General features: G+C 45.3%; 1 long non-coding RNA gene across 1 annotated transcript; it reads left to right on the top strand.

Annotated features, from left to right (window-relative positions):
• The first annotated feature begins 3,557 nt into the window (after positions 1-3,557).
• LOC118003691 lies at positions 3,558-13,809 on the top strand. The gene is made up of 4 exons (XR_004677387.1): positions 3,558-4,249; positions 10,586-10,692; positions 11,572-11,630; positions 11,802-13,809. It is a non-coding gene; the product is annotated as an uncharacterized LOC118003691 (long non-coding RNA).
• Positions 13,810-13,846: the final 37 nt, after the last annotated feature.

Below are 13,846 nucleotides of genomic sequence, written 5' to 3'. Positions count from 1 at the left end.
GACCCGAGCCGAAGGCAGACGCCCAACGACCGAGCCACCCAGGTGCCACAATAAATAAAATCTTTAAAGAATAAAAATAAACCCAGATCTTTGCTCTTTTAGCTACCTGCCTTTATGAGTGAGGTCCTTTGATAGAATCTGAAAGCAGGACTTTGAATCAAGTGAGACTATTGGGTTTTTAAAAATATTTTAATAGCTTTATCGATGTAGAATTGATATTCACTAAACTGCACGTATTTAAGGTGTACGGCCTGATGAGTTTTCACATATGTTTATGCCCATAAAACCATCACCAAGATTAGGATGGGGAACATATTTATCACACCACAAAGCTTCCTTTTCAATTTCTCCCTTCCGCCCTTCTATGCCATTCCCCATTTCCCGGCCACCACTCATCTCCTTTCTGTCACTTTACACTGGTGTGCATTTTCTATTTATTTATTTATTCATTCATTTAATTAATTAATTTAATTTAATTTAATTTAAGTATTTATTTCTTAAAGTAAGCTCTAGACCCAATGTGGGGCTTGAACTCACGATCCAAAGATCAAGAGCAGCATGCTCTACCAACTGAGCCAGCCAGGTGCCCCGCATTTTCTCTTTTAAAGATTTTATTTATTTATTTGAGAGAAAGAGAGAGAGAGAGAACGACAGGGAGGAGCAGAGGGAGAGAGAAACTCAAGCAGACTCTGCGCTAACCCTGGAGCCTGATGTGGGGCACGATCTCACCACCAGGAGATCACAACCTGAGCTGAAACCAAGAGTTGGATGCTTAACCAACTGCGCCACCCAGGCACCCTGGAGCATTTTCTGTTTTATATAAATGGATCACATAATTTGTATTCTTTTTTGTCTGGCCTGTCACTCAATGTGCTTATTTTGAGATTCACCCATATCGTTGGGTGTACCAATGATTCATTCTTTTTTATTGTTTTGTAGTATTCCTTCGTACCACAATTTCTTCATCCATTTACCTGTTCCTGGACAAAATTTCTGGCTATTACAAATAAAGCCCTTATGAATATTCACATACAAGTCTTTGTATGGGCATATACTTTCACTTCTCTTGGGTAAATATCGAGGAGAACCCTGCATAATCAAGGTCAGGACAACAGAAGGGAAACCAGTGAGAGAAACAAGTCAGCAAGGCAGGAGCAGAATCAGGAGACAATCATCAGAGTCAACCGCTACTGAGAAGGCACCTAAGTTTGGGGTTCCCCCAAAGAAGAGCCTGAGCACAGTTTTAGGTGCAGGTAGACTTTCGGGGAGGGATCGCAGGAAGCAGGAGTGAGGGAACTGACAGAGTAAGACAGGGAAGGAGGAAAAGCCAACAGAAGTGTGTTTTATTGAGATTGCAGTTGTGGCCAAAGGAAGCTCTATTCCAGTAGAACTGCCAAATTTAGAGACTGCCTCCCAGGATTATCCACATGAAAGATGGGAGGGAGGCTGGAATATTCATTCACCAAGGTCTGTAGACCTGGCTCAAAGATAGCACCTGGGACACTAACTCCTTGGCATTTCCTGGCCATGTTTGCATCAGAATAGGCAAAGAGAGGGGTGGTGTGCAAGCTCCCATTGTGTGGAAAAATGACCTGTGATGGTTAATTTTATGTGTCAACTTGAAGGTAATTTTGGATAAGATTAACTTTTTTTTTTTAAAGATTTTATTTATTTATTTGACAGAGAGAGACACAGTGAGAGAGGGAACACAAGCAGGGGGAGTGGGAGAGGGAGAAGCAGGCTTCCCGCAGAGGAGAGAGCCCGATATGGGACTCGATCCCAGGACCCTGGGACTATGACCTGAGCCGAAGGCAGCTGCCCAACAACTGAGCCACCCAGGCGCCCAAGATTAACATTTAAATCAGTGAATTTTGAGTAAAGCAGCCTTCATAGTATGGGTAGGTGTCATCTAATCAGTTGAAAGAATTATCTAGCGGACTGCCTTCAGACTCCATCTGTACCAAGAGCACTTCTCGGTCTCCAGTCCGCTGGCCTGTGGGCTGAAACTGGGATCTCAGCTCTCCTGGGTCTTAAGCCTGCAGGCTCACACTGCAGATTCTGGACTTGGCAGCCTCTATAATTGTGTGAACCACTTCTTTGTAATACATCTCTAAATGTATATTTACACACACACACACACACACACACACACACACACACCCTATTGGCTCTGTTTCTGTGGAGAACCCTGACTAATACAGCCCTGAAGCAGAATGTAAGTCGAGGTGCAGACTTGAGGTAGGATGCTGGCCGTGCAAGGTGAGCCTGGCCTCCCTCACACAGAACTGTCCACCACACCTGCGCCTGAACCCAGAGATGTGATGAGCACGCACATCTGCTAGAAATGATGAACAAGGTGAAGACAGCCTGTGGGGTTTGGTAGCAAAGAGGACTTTGGTGACCTTTGGGAGGGAAGTTTTATGTTTCATTTTGAGTGCGTTAGTGAGTGTGTAGGATCTGAGGAAATAGAAGCAGAGAGCAGAGAATCCTGTTGAGACATTTGGTAGTAAAGGAAGGAAAAGAGGAACAGATATTAGATTAAGCAAGGAGAAGGATCAAGGGATTCTTTTCTTCTTTTTTTTAAGGGGGGTCGACTTGGGACCCTGGAGAAGAGGGAGTGGTAGTAGAGAGGGAAGAGTCGCAGACCTAAGAGAGGGAGTAAGGACCCTGAGTAGTGGCAAAGGGTGGGCTTCAGGGGCGCCGGTAGAAGGATTAGGCTCGCACCAGAGATAAGGATATAATTTTATAAAAAGTAAAAAAAGAAAAAAAAACCCAAATAGGAAATACGTGAAGATAGTACGTTGTGCTGAAGAGATAGGAAGGAAAGTAGTTTCCATCTGCTCAGACAAGTAGGGAGGAGAGATGTAGTGCAGAGTAGTGGGAAAAACACAGATCTGGAGTCAGACTGATAGACCTGGGCCGGGATTTAAGCCTCACCATTTCAGAGTTGTTTGTCTTTGGGAGAGAGACAATTTCCTTATACATTTTATACAATGGGGAAACTAGTATTTGTTTAAGGTCAACAGGTGGATAGAAGTATATGATGCATATTTACTGTACCTGACACATAATGGGCATTCAAAGATAATTATTATTAAGTAAAGCAATTTTCTGAATGGGAAAAATTAAGTGGGACTTGGGCATGGATCAGCTCCTATGGGAAGTGAGAAATAAAGAGGATCATTTGGATTTTTTTCTGTTCTAGATTTTACATTTGCTTAATAGATTTTATTTCTCTGCTGAAATTTTCCATCTTATCATTTGTTTTCTCAGATTTATTGATTGTAGTTATTTCAAAATCCATGTCTTGTAATTCTACTATCTGGTTCAGCTGTGGGTCTGTTTCTTTTTTCTTTTTTTTTTTTTTTAAGATTTTATTTATTTATTTGAGAGAGAGAGAATGAGAGAGAGAGAACACCTGAGAGGGGATAGGGTCAGAGGACGAAGCAGACTCCCTGCCGAGCAGGAAGCCCGATGCGGGACTCGATCCCGGGACTCCAGGATCATGACCTGAGCCGAAGGCAGTCGCTTAACCAACTGAGCCACCCAGGCGCCCCTGTGGGTCTGTTTCTATTGAATATTTCTTTTTTTTTCTGCTTGGTTTTCGGCCATTTAATGATATCTTCTCGTATGCCTGGTAATTTTTTATTGAATGACAGCTATTTTGTATGAAAAATCATAGAGATAGACCTGTCTCTGGATAATACTAGGTTTCTTCAGAGATAATTCTTTTTATTTCTGGTAGGCAGTTAGAATAGAAGAAAATCACTTTCCTCCAGTATGGGGTCCAGCTGATTTGAAGCTGCATTTCAGTCTTAGTCTGGGCTCTTCCATTTCTAAATTATCCTTTGTGCCAATTATCAATTAAGTCTCAGCTCCAAACCCACCCTCTACTTCCTGCTCTGCGATATTCCAGCTGGATTCTCTATTTCTCTTTTGCCGGTTGGCACAATGTTAAACATTGCCAGTAGAGGGTGCTGGAGGAACACTGGAGGAGGAAGAGGTCTCTTCCTAGTTCTGGTGTTCCTTTGGCCAGGCTCCAGCGGCGTGTACAACTTGTTCAGGGCAGGCTCCTGCAGAGCAGTGCAATCGTCAGGGCCCAGGGACCAACAGCTTTGCCTGGCACCTCCTTGGGTGGCTTCTCGGTGAATTGCAGCTGATGAGGCACCTTCCCGTAAATGACTGGACAGCTTTGCAGTGAGTTCTGAGGAGCGGCATCTCAGCATCTCAGTGATTCTTCTGCCAGCTCGTGAGTCACAGTTCTCTTAAGTGAGGTCTGGATCTCAGCCCTGGGAGTTTGGGGCAGGGTGGTGGTCTTCCTTGACATTTTATTCCAGCCCTAGAGATAGTGGCTCTTTCTTGTATCTGTTATTCCTGTCTTCTTTAGAGTTCTCTTTTCTTCTTACTAGCCAATCGCTCAGTACTCTAATACCCTATTATAGTTGAAATTTTATATTGAACTTTCCTGGTTCAAATTCTTGTGTGATTTGTGTCTCTTGATAGAACCCTTACTGATACAGCTTTAGTCTGAGGGTATAAGTTCTCCAGGGGCCCTAACTGAAATCCAGGGGTTTTAATCAGGGTCCTCCTTCTTGACAGGCCTTGAACTCCGATTTTTGTTTTCTCAGTACAGTAACACTGCTGAAATTTTTTTCTCAGACTCTTACCTAATAATTGGGGACCATTATTCTGTCTACCACATCTTGTTTCTCATGAACCATCTATTCCAGTATTGAATAAACAATACCATGTATTAGTCACCAGGTCAAAGTACAAAGAGCACTTAACATTAATATGATATCTCCATGACAGTGAATTAAATGATTGTTCAATAAGCCTTTTCACTAATAGGTAGGATTGTATGCAGAGAATATGTGGGACATATGGACTTGGATATGGAGTAAAAACTGAGCAAAAGGAAATGAGACTCCTTCCATATTCTAGCAAAGCAAGCTAGATGAGATTCTAAGGGACCAGGTAACAGTTCCTATAGAACAAGTTAAAGGTGATGAGGGATGTGGAATTTTAAGGCTTGGTTTTGCTTCCAATGGTACTGGATCACTAAAGGTGGAAGAATAAAAAATCTTAGAACACACAATATCAATCTGAAAGTGCAGAAGAAAATATAGCACAGTTGCATGCATCTTTCTCTGTAGATGTCAGATATAAACTGATCTTGCATACTGTTGAACTGTAGATAAATCTGCAACCTTATCAGGATTCTGCAGTGATTGGGGTGTCTGGATGGTTCAGTCGATTGAAGGTCCAACTCTTGATCTCTGCTCAGAGCTTGATCTCTGCACAGATCTTGATCTCAGGGTGGTAAGTTGGAGCACCGTGTTGGGCTCCGTGCTGGGTGTGGAGCCTACTTTAAAAAAAGGGGGTGGGGGATTCTGCAGTGAAGGTGAGAATAATGATCTGGAAAAAGATCAAGGTCTTGACAATCCAAATACGGACATAAGAGGGGCTCCTGGCTGGCTGAGTTGGTGGAACATGCGACTCTTAATTTCGGGGTTGTGAGTTCGAGCCCCATGTTGGGTGTAGAGATTACTTAAAAATAAAAATAAAATCTAACCCCCCCCACAAATATGGACATAAAAAAAGAACTAGGAGTCTTGGGAAAACCCAGTCCCATAGTCTTCTTTGAAATGTTTTTTCTTGTGTCCCTCTTGCAGAAGGGAGAGTGCTTTACTGTTTTGCACCCCATACCTCACTTCCTTTCCTGTGACCAGGATGAATCAGAGGGTGAGAAACAATAACATGTCAAAGTAAATAAGAATGATATTCAGAAGGAGCTGCAGGAAATTTCTAAGGCAAAATCTGGGGAATTCTATGTGATCATGAAATTTAATGTGTGTGATCATGAATTTATTAAAAATGGCAGAACATAATTTTATTTTTTTTAAACATTTTATTTTTTTATTTGAGAGAGAGAGAAAGAGAGACTGAGAGAAAGCATGAGCAGGTGGAGAGGCAGATGGAGAGGGAGAAGCAGACTTCCCCACCAAGCAGGGAGCCCGATGCGGTGCTCGATCCCAGAACCCGAAGGCAGACGCCCAACTGACTGAGCCACCCCGGGCTCCATAATTTTATTAAAAAAATTTTTTTTTATGGTAACAAGATTTTTGCATTTATTTATTTATACTTCCAAGATTTTATTTATTTATTTATTTATTTATTTATTTATTTATTTTTAGGAGTAAAATGATAGAAGTTTATTAAGTGAAGATACAGAAAAAGCTCTCAAGAGTGAGAGGGGTCCCGACAGGGTTGTCCCAAGATTTTATTTAAATTCAAGTTAGTTAACATATAGTGTAGTATTGGTTTCAGGAGAATTTAGTGATTCATGACTTACATATAACACACAGTGCTCATCAAAACAAGTGCCCTCCTTACTGCCTATCACCCTTTTAGTCCATCCCCCTGCCACCTCCCCTCCAGCAACCCTCAGTTTGTTCTCTATAGTTAAGAGTCCTGACAGAACGTAATTTTAGATTGAACCAAATTGATTGCAAATTGGTCTATAATGTATATTGTGAATGTATAATGTATATTGTGAATGCTTAGCCCACAAAAGCTCAGCATCGGCCATTTTAAATGTCTCTATGGTTTTGCCTTTTGCATGATAATTCAGGAGAAGCATAGGTCTTGCTGAGACTTGAGAGAATAGTGTCCCTGGTTACAGAGAGAGGACTCTTGCTTTAGACAACATCATGGACTGCATCCCTAAAATAGGAAAACCATAAATCTCATTAAGCTGTTTCTTCTTAGCTATAAAATGAACTTGATTTGTTCTGTGTAATACATAATGAGGATAATTATGTAGTAAGTCAAGAAAATATCCTGTATTAGAGGAAAGAGACTATGTATGTAATTGGAATTTATGGATAATCCCCAACTCCCATTTCTCTAGTTTGCAGAGGCTGCTAATTGGCTCCAGGAGTCTTTCTCCCCATTTTCCTTAGTAATAGAACATGACATTTTTAGCTAGACGTGTGTCCACTTGAAATAAACACATTTCCCAGCCTCGCTTCCAGCTATATATGTGGTCATATGACTCTAAATTCTGGCCAACTGGAAGTAAATATAAATGGTGCGGGGACGGAGAGGTGTGTATTCTTCTGCTCTTCTTTTTTCTTCTTGGTTTAGATATGGTCATGATGGCTGGACTTTGAGCTGGATCCTTTATGGGTCTTCCATGAAGTGGAATGCTAGGGATGGTGGAATAGCAAGAGAGAAGGAACTTGGAAGCCAGATAGTTGTGGAGCTGCCATACTAACGGCAACATGGCAAGTACTGATAGCGAGAGAGAGCGCGAGCGCGAGTGAGCCATCAAGTTCCAGACAAGACCTGTATTCTTTTTATGACCTAGTCTTGAAAGTTATTGTATGCCATTGGTCGAGGCAGTTAACAGCCCCCGGTCAGAATCAAGGGGGAGAACATAGACCTCTCATCTCTGGGTAGAAGGACTAGGAGTTACACTGTAAGAAGGGTATGTTGAATGGGATTAAACACATATATCTCCGGAAAATTAAGTCTGTCACAGTCTGCCTGTTAGTCATAGCAATTCACATCCCTCCCATAGTCATCCCTTCCCCTTAAAATCTTCAAGTCTAGGACGCCTGGGTGGCTTAGTCGGTTAAGCGTCTGCCTTCAGCTCAGGTCATGATCTCAGGGTTCTGGGATCGAGTCCTGCATCAGGCTCCCAGCTCAGCGGGGAGCCTGCTTCTCCCTCTCCTTGCCACTCCCCCTGCTTGTGCTCTCTCTCTCTCTGACAAAAAAATAAATAAAAATCTTTGGGCGCCTGGGTGACTCAGTCGGTTAAGCGTCTGCCTTCAGCTCAGGTCATGATCTCAGGGTCCTGGGATCGAGCCCCGTGTCGGGCTCCCTGCTCAGCAGGAAGCTTGCTTCTCCCTCTCCCACTCCCCCTGCTTGTGTTCCCTCTCTCGCTGTGTCTCTCTCTGTCAAATAAATAGATAAATCTTAAAAAAAAAAAAAATCTTCAAGTCTAATCCATCATGGCACCAAGCTCAGGTGCAAGAGCCCAGATCTCATCACCTAGCTACTGGACCTCAAGCTTGAGCAAACAATGTGTAACAAATCAACCCAAAACTTACTAGCTCCTTTCAGGTATATATTATCTAATTGGGAGATAAGATGTAAACATGTGAAAAGTTATATACTAATAAAAGGGTTTAATAATAAGCAATGCAACAGTTTTTTTCTAACTATATATCGGTTGCTTTGTGTAAAGAAAAATTTCAAAATTAAAATTGATAGTCATAAAAAAGAATGACGTACTGATTCCTATGGCATGGATGAACCTTGAGAACATTATGCTAAGTGAAAGAAGACAGGCACAAAAGTTGACATATTATATTTATATGAAATGTCCAGAATAGACAAATCTATGGAGACAGAAAGTTGGTTAGTGGATTCCAGTAGTTAGGGGAATGGGAGAATGGAGAATGTCTACTAATCACCCTTTCTGGGGTGATGAAAATGTCCCGGAATTAGATATATATGGTGAGGTTGCACAATTTTGTGAATATACTAAAATCTACTGAGTTGTATGCTTTCAAAGAATGAGTTTTACGATATATGAGTTATATCTCAAAAACAGTTAAAATTATTTAAAAAAATTTTTTTAAAGATTTTTTTTTAAGATTTTATTTATTTATTTATTTGAGAGAGAGAGAGAGAGAGAAACAGCACGAGAGGGGATAGGGTCAGAGGGAGAAGCAGGCTCCCCGCCGAGCTGGGAGCCCGATGCGGGACTCGATCCCGGGACTCCAGCATCATGACCTGAGCCGAAGGCAGTCACTTAACCAACTGAGCCACCCAGGCGCCCCAAAGATTTTATTTTTATTTGAGCTAGAACAAGTGCACAAGTAGGGGGAAGGGATAGAGGGAAAGGGAGAAGCTGGCTCGATCCCAGGACCCTGAGATCATGACCTGAGCTGAAGGCAGATGCTTAACGGACTGAGCCACCCAGGCGTCCCAACATTTAACATTATTAAAAAGTTTTCTTTGATCAACCATTGAGTGAGATAGATGAGCAAATCTGGCTCTATTGTCTATATGGGAAGATCAATTTTTACAAAGTCATTGACAAATTTGCAAAAATTAAGACCTGGAACAGAAATTATAATGTTATGGGGCGCCTGGGTGGCTCAGTCGTTAAGCGTCTGCCTTCGGCTCAGGTCATGATCCCAGGGTCCTGGGATCGAGCCCCGCATCGGGCTCCCTGCTCGGCGGGAAGCCTGCTTCTCCCTCTCCCACTCCCCCTGCTTGTGTTCCCTCTCTCGCTGTGTCTCTCTCTGTCAAATAAATAAATAAAATCTTAAAAAAAAAAATTATAATGTTATAATTTATTCTTAGACCGAGATGTAAATGTTTTTCCTTTTTATTTAAAATAAAAAGTATATGTATATAATTACAATTATTAACCCATTGCTTTTTTCCTTTCTTGTACTATAACACACACACACACACACACACCCCTGTATATGTGTGTGTTATATATATGCATTACTGGCATATAGTACTGGCATTACTATGAGCATATTAGGTCAATAAAAGAAAATTTGTACTCTCTATATTTCTTTTCTGGCCATGATTGTGTTTCATATCATGATTAATACTGAAAATAATTTTTTGTTACAGAAGAGATGGACTTTAAAAATTATATATATACTTCAGTTGTCAAATGTGTAGGGTTGATGTTAGATGCTGTTATTGAGAGTCTAAGTCAGAAAAAAATCAAGGTCTTGGGGCGCCTGGGTGGCTCAGTCGTTAAGCGTCTGCCTTCGGCTCAGGTCATGATTCCAGGGTCCTGGGATCGAGCCCCGCATCGGGCTTCCTGCTCCGCGGGAAGCCTGCTTCTCCCTCTCCCACTCCCCCTGCTTGTGTTCCCTCTCTCGCTGTATCTCCCTCTGTCAAATGAATAAATAAAATCTTTTAAAAAAAAAAGAAAAAAATCAAGGTCTAAATTGGGATGGCAATGAAGGGAATAGAAAGGAAGTAGAGAGATATCGCATGAATAAAACTGATACTTTTCTACAGTTACGGGGGGCAAAGAAGAGGGAGATGTCATGGAAGAAATATATTTCCAGCTTGATAATAACTGGCAATTCTTGGGGGCTTGGTTTATAACTATAGGTACCCAATGCCTAGAACTGCCTCTGAACATACATATTTTTTGTCTGAATGAATGAATGATCTTGTACAGGACACATCCTAGCTGCCTCATATACTCTCCATCCATCTTCTTACTCTAGCTGTTACCGTGGCAACCAGCTGCTTGCAGGCGTCACCTGACAGTATCTGCTCCCAACTACAGCTCCTTTCTTTCTTTCTTTTTTTTTTTTTTTTAAGATTTTATTTATTTGACAGAGAGAGAGACAGCGAGAGCAGGAACACAAGCAGGGGGAGTGGGAGAGGGAGAAGCAGGCTTCCTGCCGAGCAGCGAGCCTGATGTGGGACTCGATCCCAGGACCCTGGGATCATGACCTGAGCTGAAGGCAGACGCTTAACGACTGAGCCCCCCAGGCGCCCTACAGCTCCTTTCTTTGCCTTTGCCCAGGGACTCCTTTGCTGCAGCCTTGTGGGGCATCTGCCATTGTTGACACGTGTGGAAACGTGGAAGAGTGAGGGGATTAACACTCAAGGGGCAACTTTTGACCACTGGGGGTAAGAGTGAGTGGATAAATATTCCTCTTTATGTCTCTTTTTATGCATATTTTTTTTATTTTTAAAAAATTATTTGAGAGAGAGAGTGAGCGAGAGAGAAGGAGCAGGGGGAGGGGCAGAAGGAGAGGGAGAAGCAGACTCCCCAAGGAGCAGGGAGCCTGACAACGATGACTACGTGGGGCTCAATCCCGGGATCATGACCTGAGTCGAAGGCAGACACTTAACCGACTGAGCCACTCCTCTCTCTGTCTCTTGAATCACATTCTATATGGCTCACAGAAGGTTCCAGTGGGACAATGTTCCAGCTGCTCAGACAGCGACCAGCTCAGTACCACATCCTTGGGCCTGCCTTCCTTGTTTCCCTCTTCCCATTCCCCACCGGCTTGTCTCTCGGGATTGCTTTCCACAGTAAGCTGCCCACATGTCATTCTTGTCTCAGGCTCAGCTTTTTGGGGAAGCCCAGGCAAAGACTGATTCCTTTGTAAGATGTGGCATGGATGAAGGAGTTAGCACTGGTAAAGGACCCACAGACCTAGCTGTGTCACTAACCTCCCTTGAAGAGATGGGCATGTTTATCACCATTTTCAGATGCACATGTACTGACAGGAAAAGATCTTCAAGCCATTTGTTAACAGAGAAAAAAAAAAAAAGCAAGTCAAGAAAAATGCTTGTAACAATGGTCTCATGTTCTGAAAAGAGCAAGTGTGTGTACATATATGCTAATAAATGTATACAAAATAGTGGACTATCACGATTTACTATATAGTTTTGTATGGCTTGAGTCGTTTACAAGGAGAATGTATCTGTGTAATTAAAAACAAAACAAAACAAAACAAAACAAAACAAAACAAAACCCCAAAACAATATCGTCCCTCCAAGGTCACTGAATCAAGCCTGGGAAAGTGCAGAGCAGAGGGCAAACGCTCCACCAACACAAGGTGAGACAGCCGAGCCGTGCTCAGGTTTGCCCGCTAGGGGACAGCGGAGCGAGAACAAAGGCAGGCGGGCGAGAAACCTGGGACCCGAAGGGAGGGCGGCTGGGTCTTTGTGGTCGCCAGGGAGCGGAAGTGTAGGGCAATCTAAACCTACAAATACCCGCTCTTCCACAGGCAGGACATTGCAGAAGTCATAAATTCCATCCCTCTGCCGCAGCCCAGACGGATCGGAGGGTTTTCAGACTCCGGGGGCCACCCCCCTCCACTTCCCCGGAGAGAAGCTTGGCACTCTGAGCGGTCTTCAGGCTCGTTCGTACCACTTTTGCGCTCAACAACTCTCAACTCTTCTCCTGTTCCCCACCCTGCCCCCGAAACCCGCAGAGGGGAAATTGAGTCACTGGGAGGCGCGGCCCGAGTCGCCAGGGGAATGTGCGCCGACGCCAGCCCTCAGGGCCTTCCAGATGCTTGGAGGAGGGGAGGGTTCTCCAGGAAAATATACAAAGGAGGGGTGAGAGGGGGAGGTGGCTGGCTGGGCAGTTGCTGAGCCAGACACATGGAGAAACGCTGCCCAGGATCAAAGGAAATATGACATTTGAAAAGAATGTGCGCGTCTGCTTGTACAGCGGAGGGGGGCGTGGGGGCGGCTTGTGGGGAATCAGGGGCCGGACTGGGGTCTCTACCCGTGCCCTTCTAGCCTCCGCTTTCCTCCTCCCTCTGCACCCCCCCCTTAGGTGGAGGCTGGTCGCGGGTCTCAGGGTGTTCCTCGCTCTCCCTCCCCGTGGGTCTCTCCTTCCTTTATTTCCGAGATGAAGCTGGAAGGGAAATGTAACCCGAGGAGACCATCCAAAGGGGGGGGGGGTTAAAAAAAAAAATCAAACCAGGCCGCCTCCCCGCGCGGCCCCGGGACATTCTTCTCTCCCTGCCGGCCTGGCCTCTTATCCCCGCCCCTCCAGCGTCGCGGTCCTGGGCTCCGAGCCGGAGCAGCTCCGCACGTCACTGGGGTCCCCGGGGGCTGGGGGGGTCCCCAGGGCGGGCCAGCGGGAGGACGGGAGGGAAGGGAGGGGAGCCGCCTCGGCCGCGGCGGAGCTCCGGCCCGCCGGGCCAGCCCTCCCCTCTTCCCCTCTGCCCCGCGGAGCCTGTTTCTCATTAGAGTAAAGGGCGCGGTCCCCGCCCGGCTCCCGAGTGTTTGTAAACGTCTGACCCGAGGGCCGTAGCTTAACCCTTTAGGTGCGGGGTTGGGGCGCCGCAGGGGGCGCAGCCCTGAGCTGGAGGGATTTAGATTAAAGGTCGCTGCGGCCTGTTGGAGAGGTCTGAAGTACACCTTCGGTGCTCGTGGTGGGGCGGGGAATGGTACCTCCCACACCCCGGTCCGCCTCCCGAGTCAAGAATCTCCTATCTAATTCCCTCTCACGCCAACAGGGACCCACCATGCCTGCCCTTCCTGGAAACGCCAGTCCGAGTCTTCCTTCCTCCCCCCGCCCAGGTGACAGGTGTCCAACCCTGGGGCCCACAAGGTCGCCGGGCTCCGGGCTCCTAGAAAACCTGGCTAGGATTTTTCAAGCTAGTCGGAGCGGGATGCTATCGGATCAGAGATTCATTCCAGACTACGGTTCTAGGGAGGAGGGAGCCGACTTCCCGTGGGGGCTAATTAATGGCCCCTCTGGGTGGCTGGGAATAGGGCAGTGGTAAAGCCCGGCCTGGATCACCGCCCAATCAGGGGCTATGGACCTTTGAACAGTTCCCCAAGACGCCTAAATGTTCTTCACCTTTGAGGGTTGGGGAGAGACGGTGGCTGAGAGGGCTGACTCGGTTGGGCTTCCAGAAAGTCCAGGCAAGGCGGCTTCAGGGGAGCGATGACCTTTTCCTTTTCAGAGCAGCCTGTAGCCACTCTGAACCCCAGAGGCCGCTGGGCCTCAAGGCTTGGAGGGAAAGGGGAGGAGAGGTGTCCTTCCTTGAGAGTTGTTGGCCGCACAACTCTTCAGAACTTAAGATCTCCCTGGGCTCTCCACACTATAGGCCCAGGATGTATCCGCTTTAAGGCGCTCGGACCCGGAGCCCCCGAACTTAGACTAAATTGGGGGTGTGTGTGGTGGTAGTGCTCCCTGCGGGATATGATTGTCACGAGTGCGGGCCAATAAGCTTCAGTAAGGTCGCACCACGCTTGAGGGACCGTTTTTCCAATTCAGTTTTGTTCCTTTTTTTTTTTTTTTTTTGGGGGG

The sequence above is a fragment of the Mirounga leonina genome, unplaced genomic scaffold, assembly GCF_011800145.1.
Source record: "Mirounga leonina isolate KUSES-001 unplaced genomic scaffold, KU_Mleo_1.0 Mir_91, whole genome shotgun sequence".
Lineage (NCBI taxonomy): Eukaryota > Metazoa > Chordata > Mammalia > Carnivora > Phocidae > Mirounga > Mirounga leonina.
Note: the sequence above shows the minus strand (reverse complement) of the source record. Positions and strands in the feature narration are given on the sequence as shown.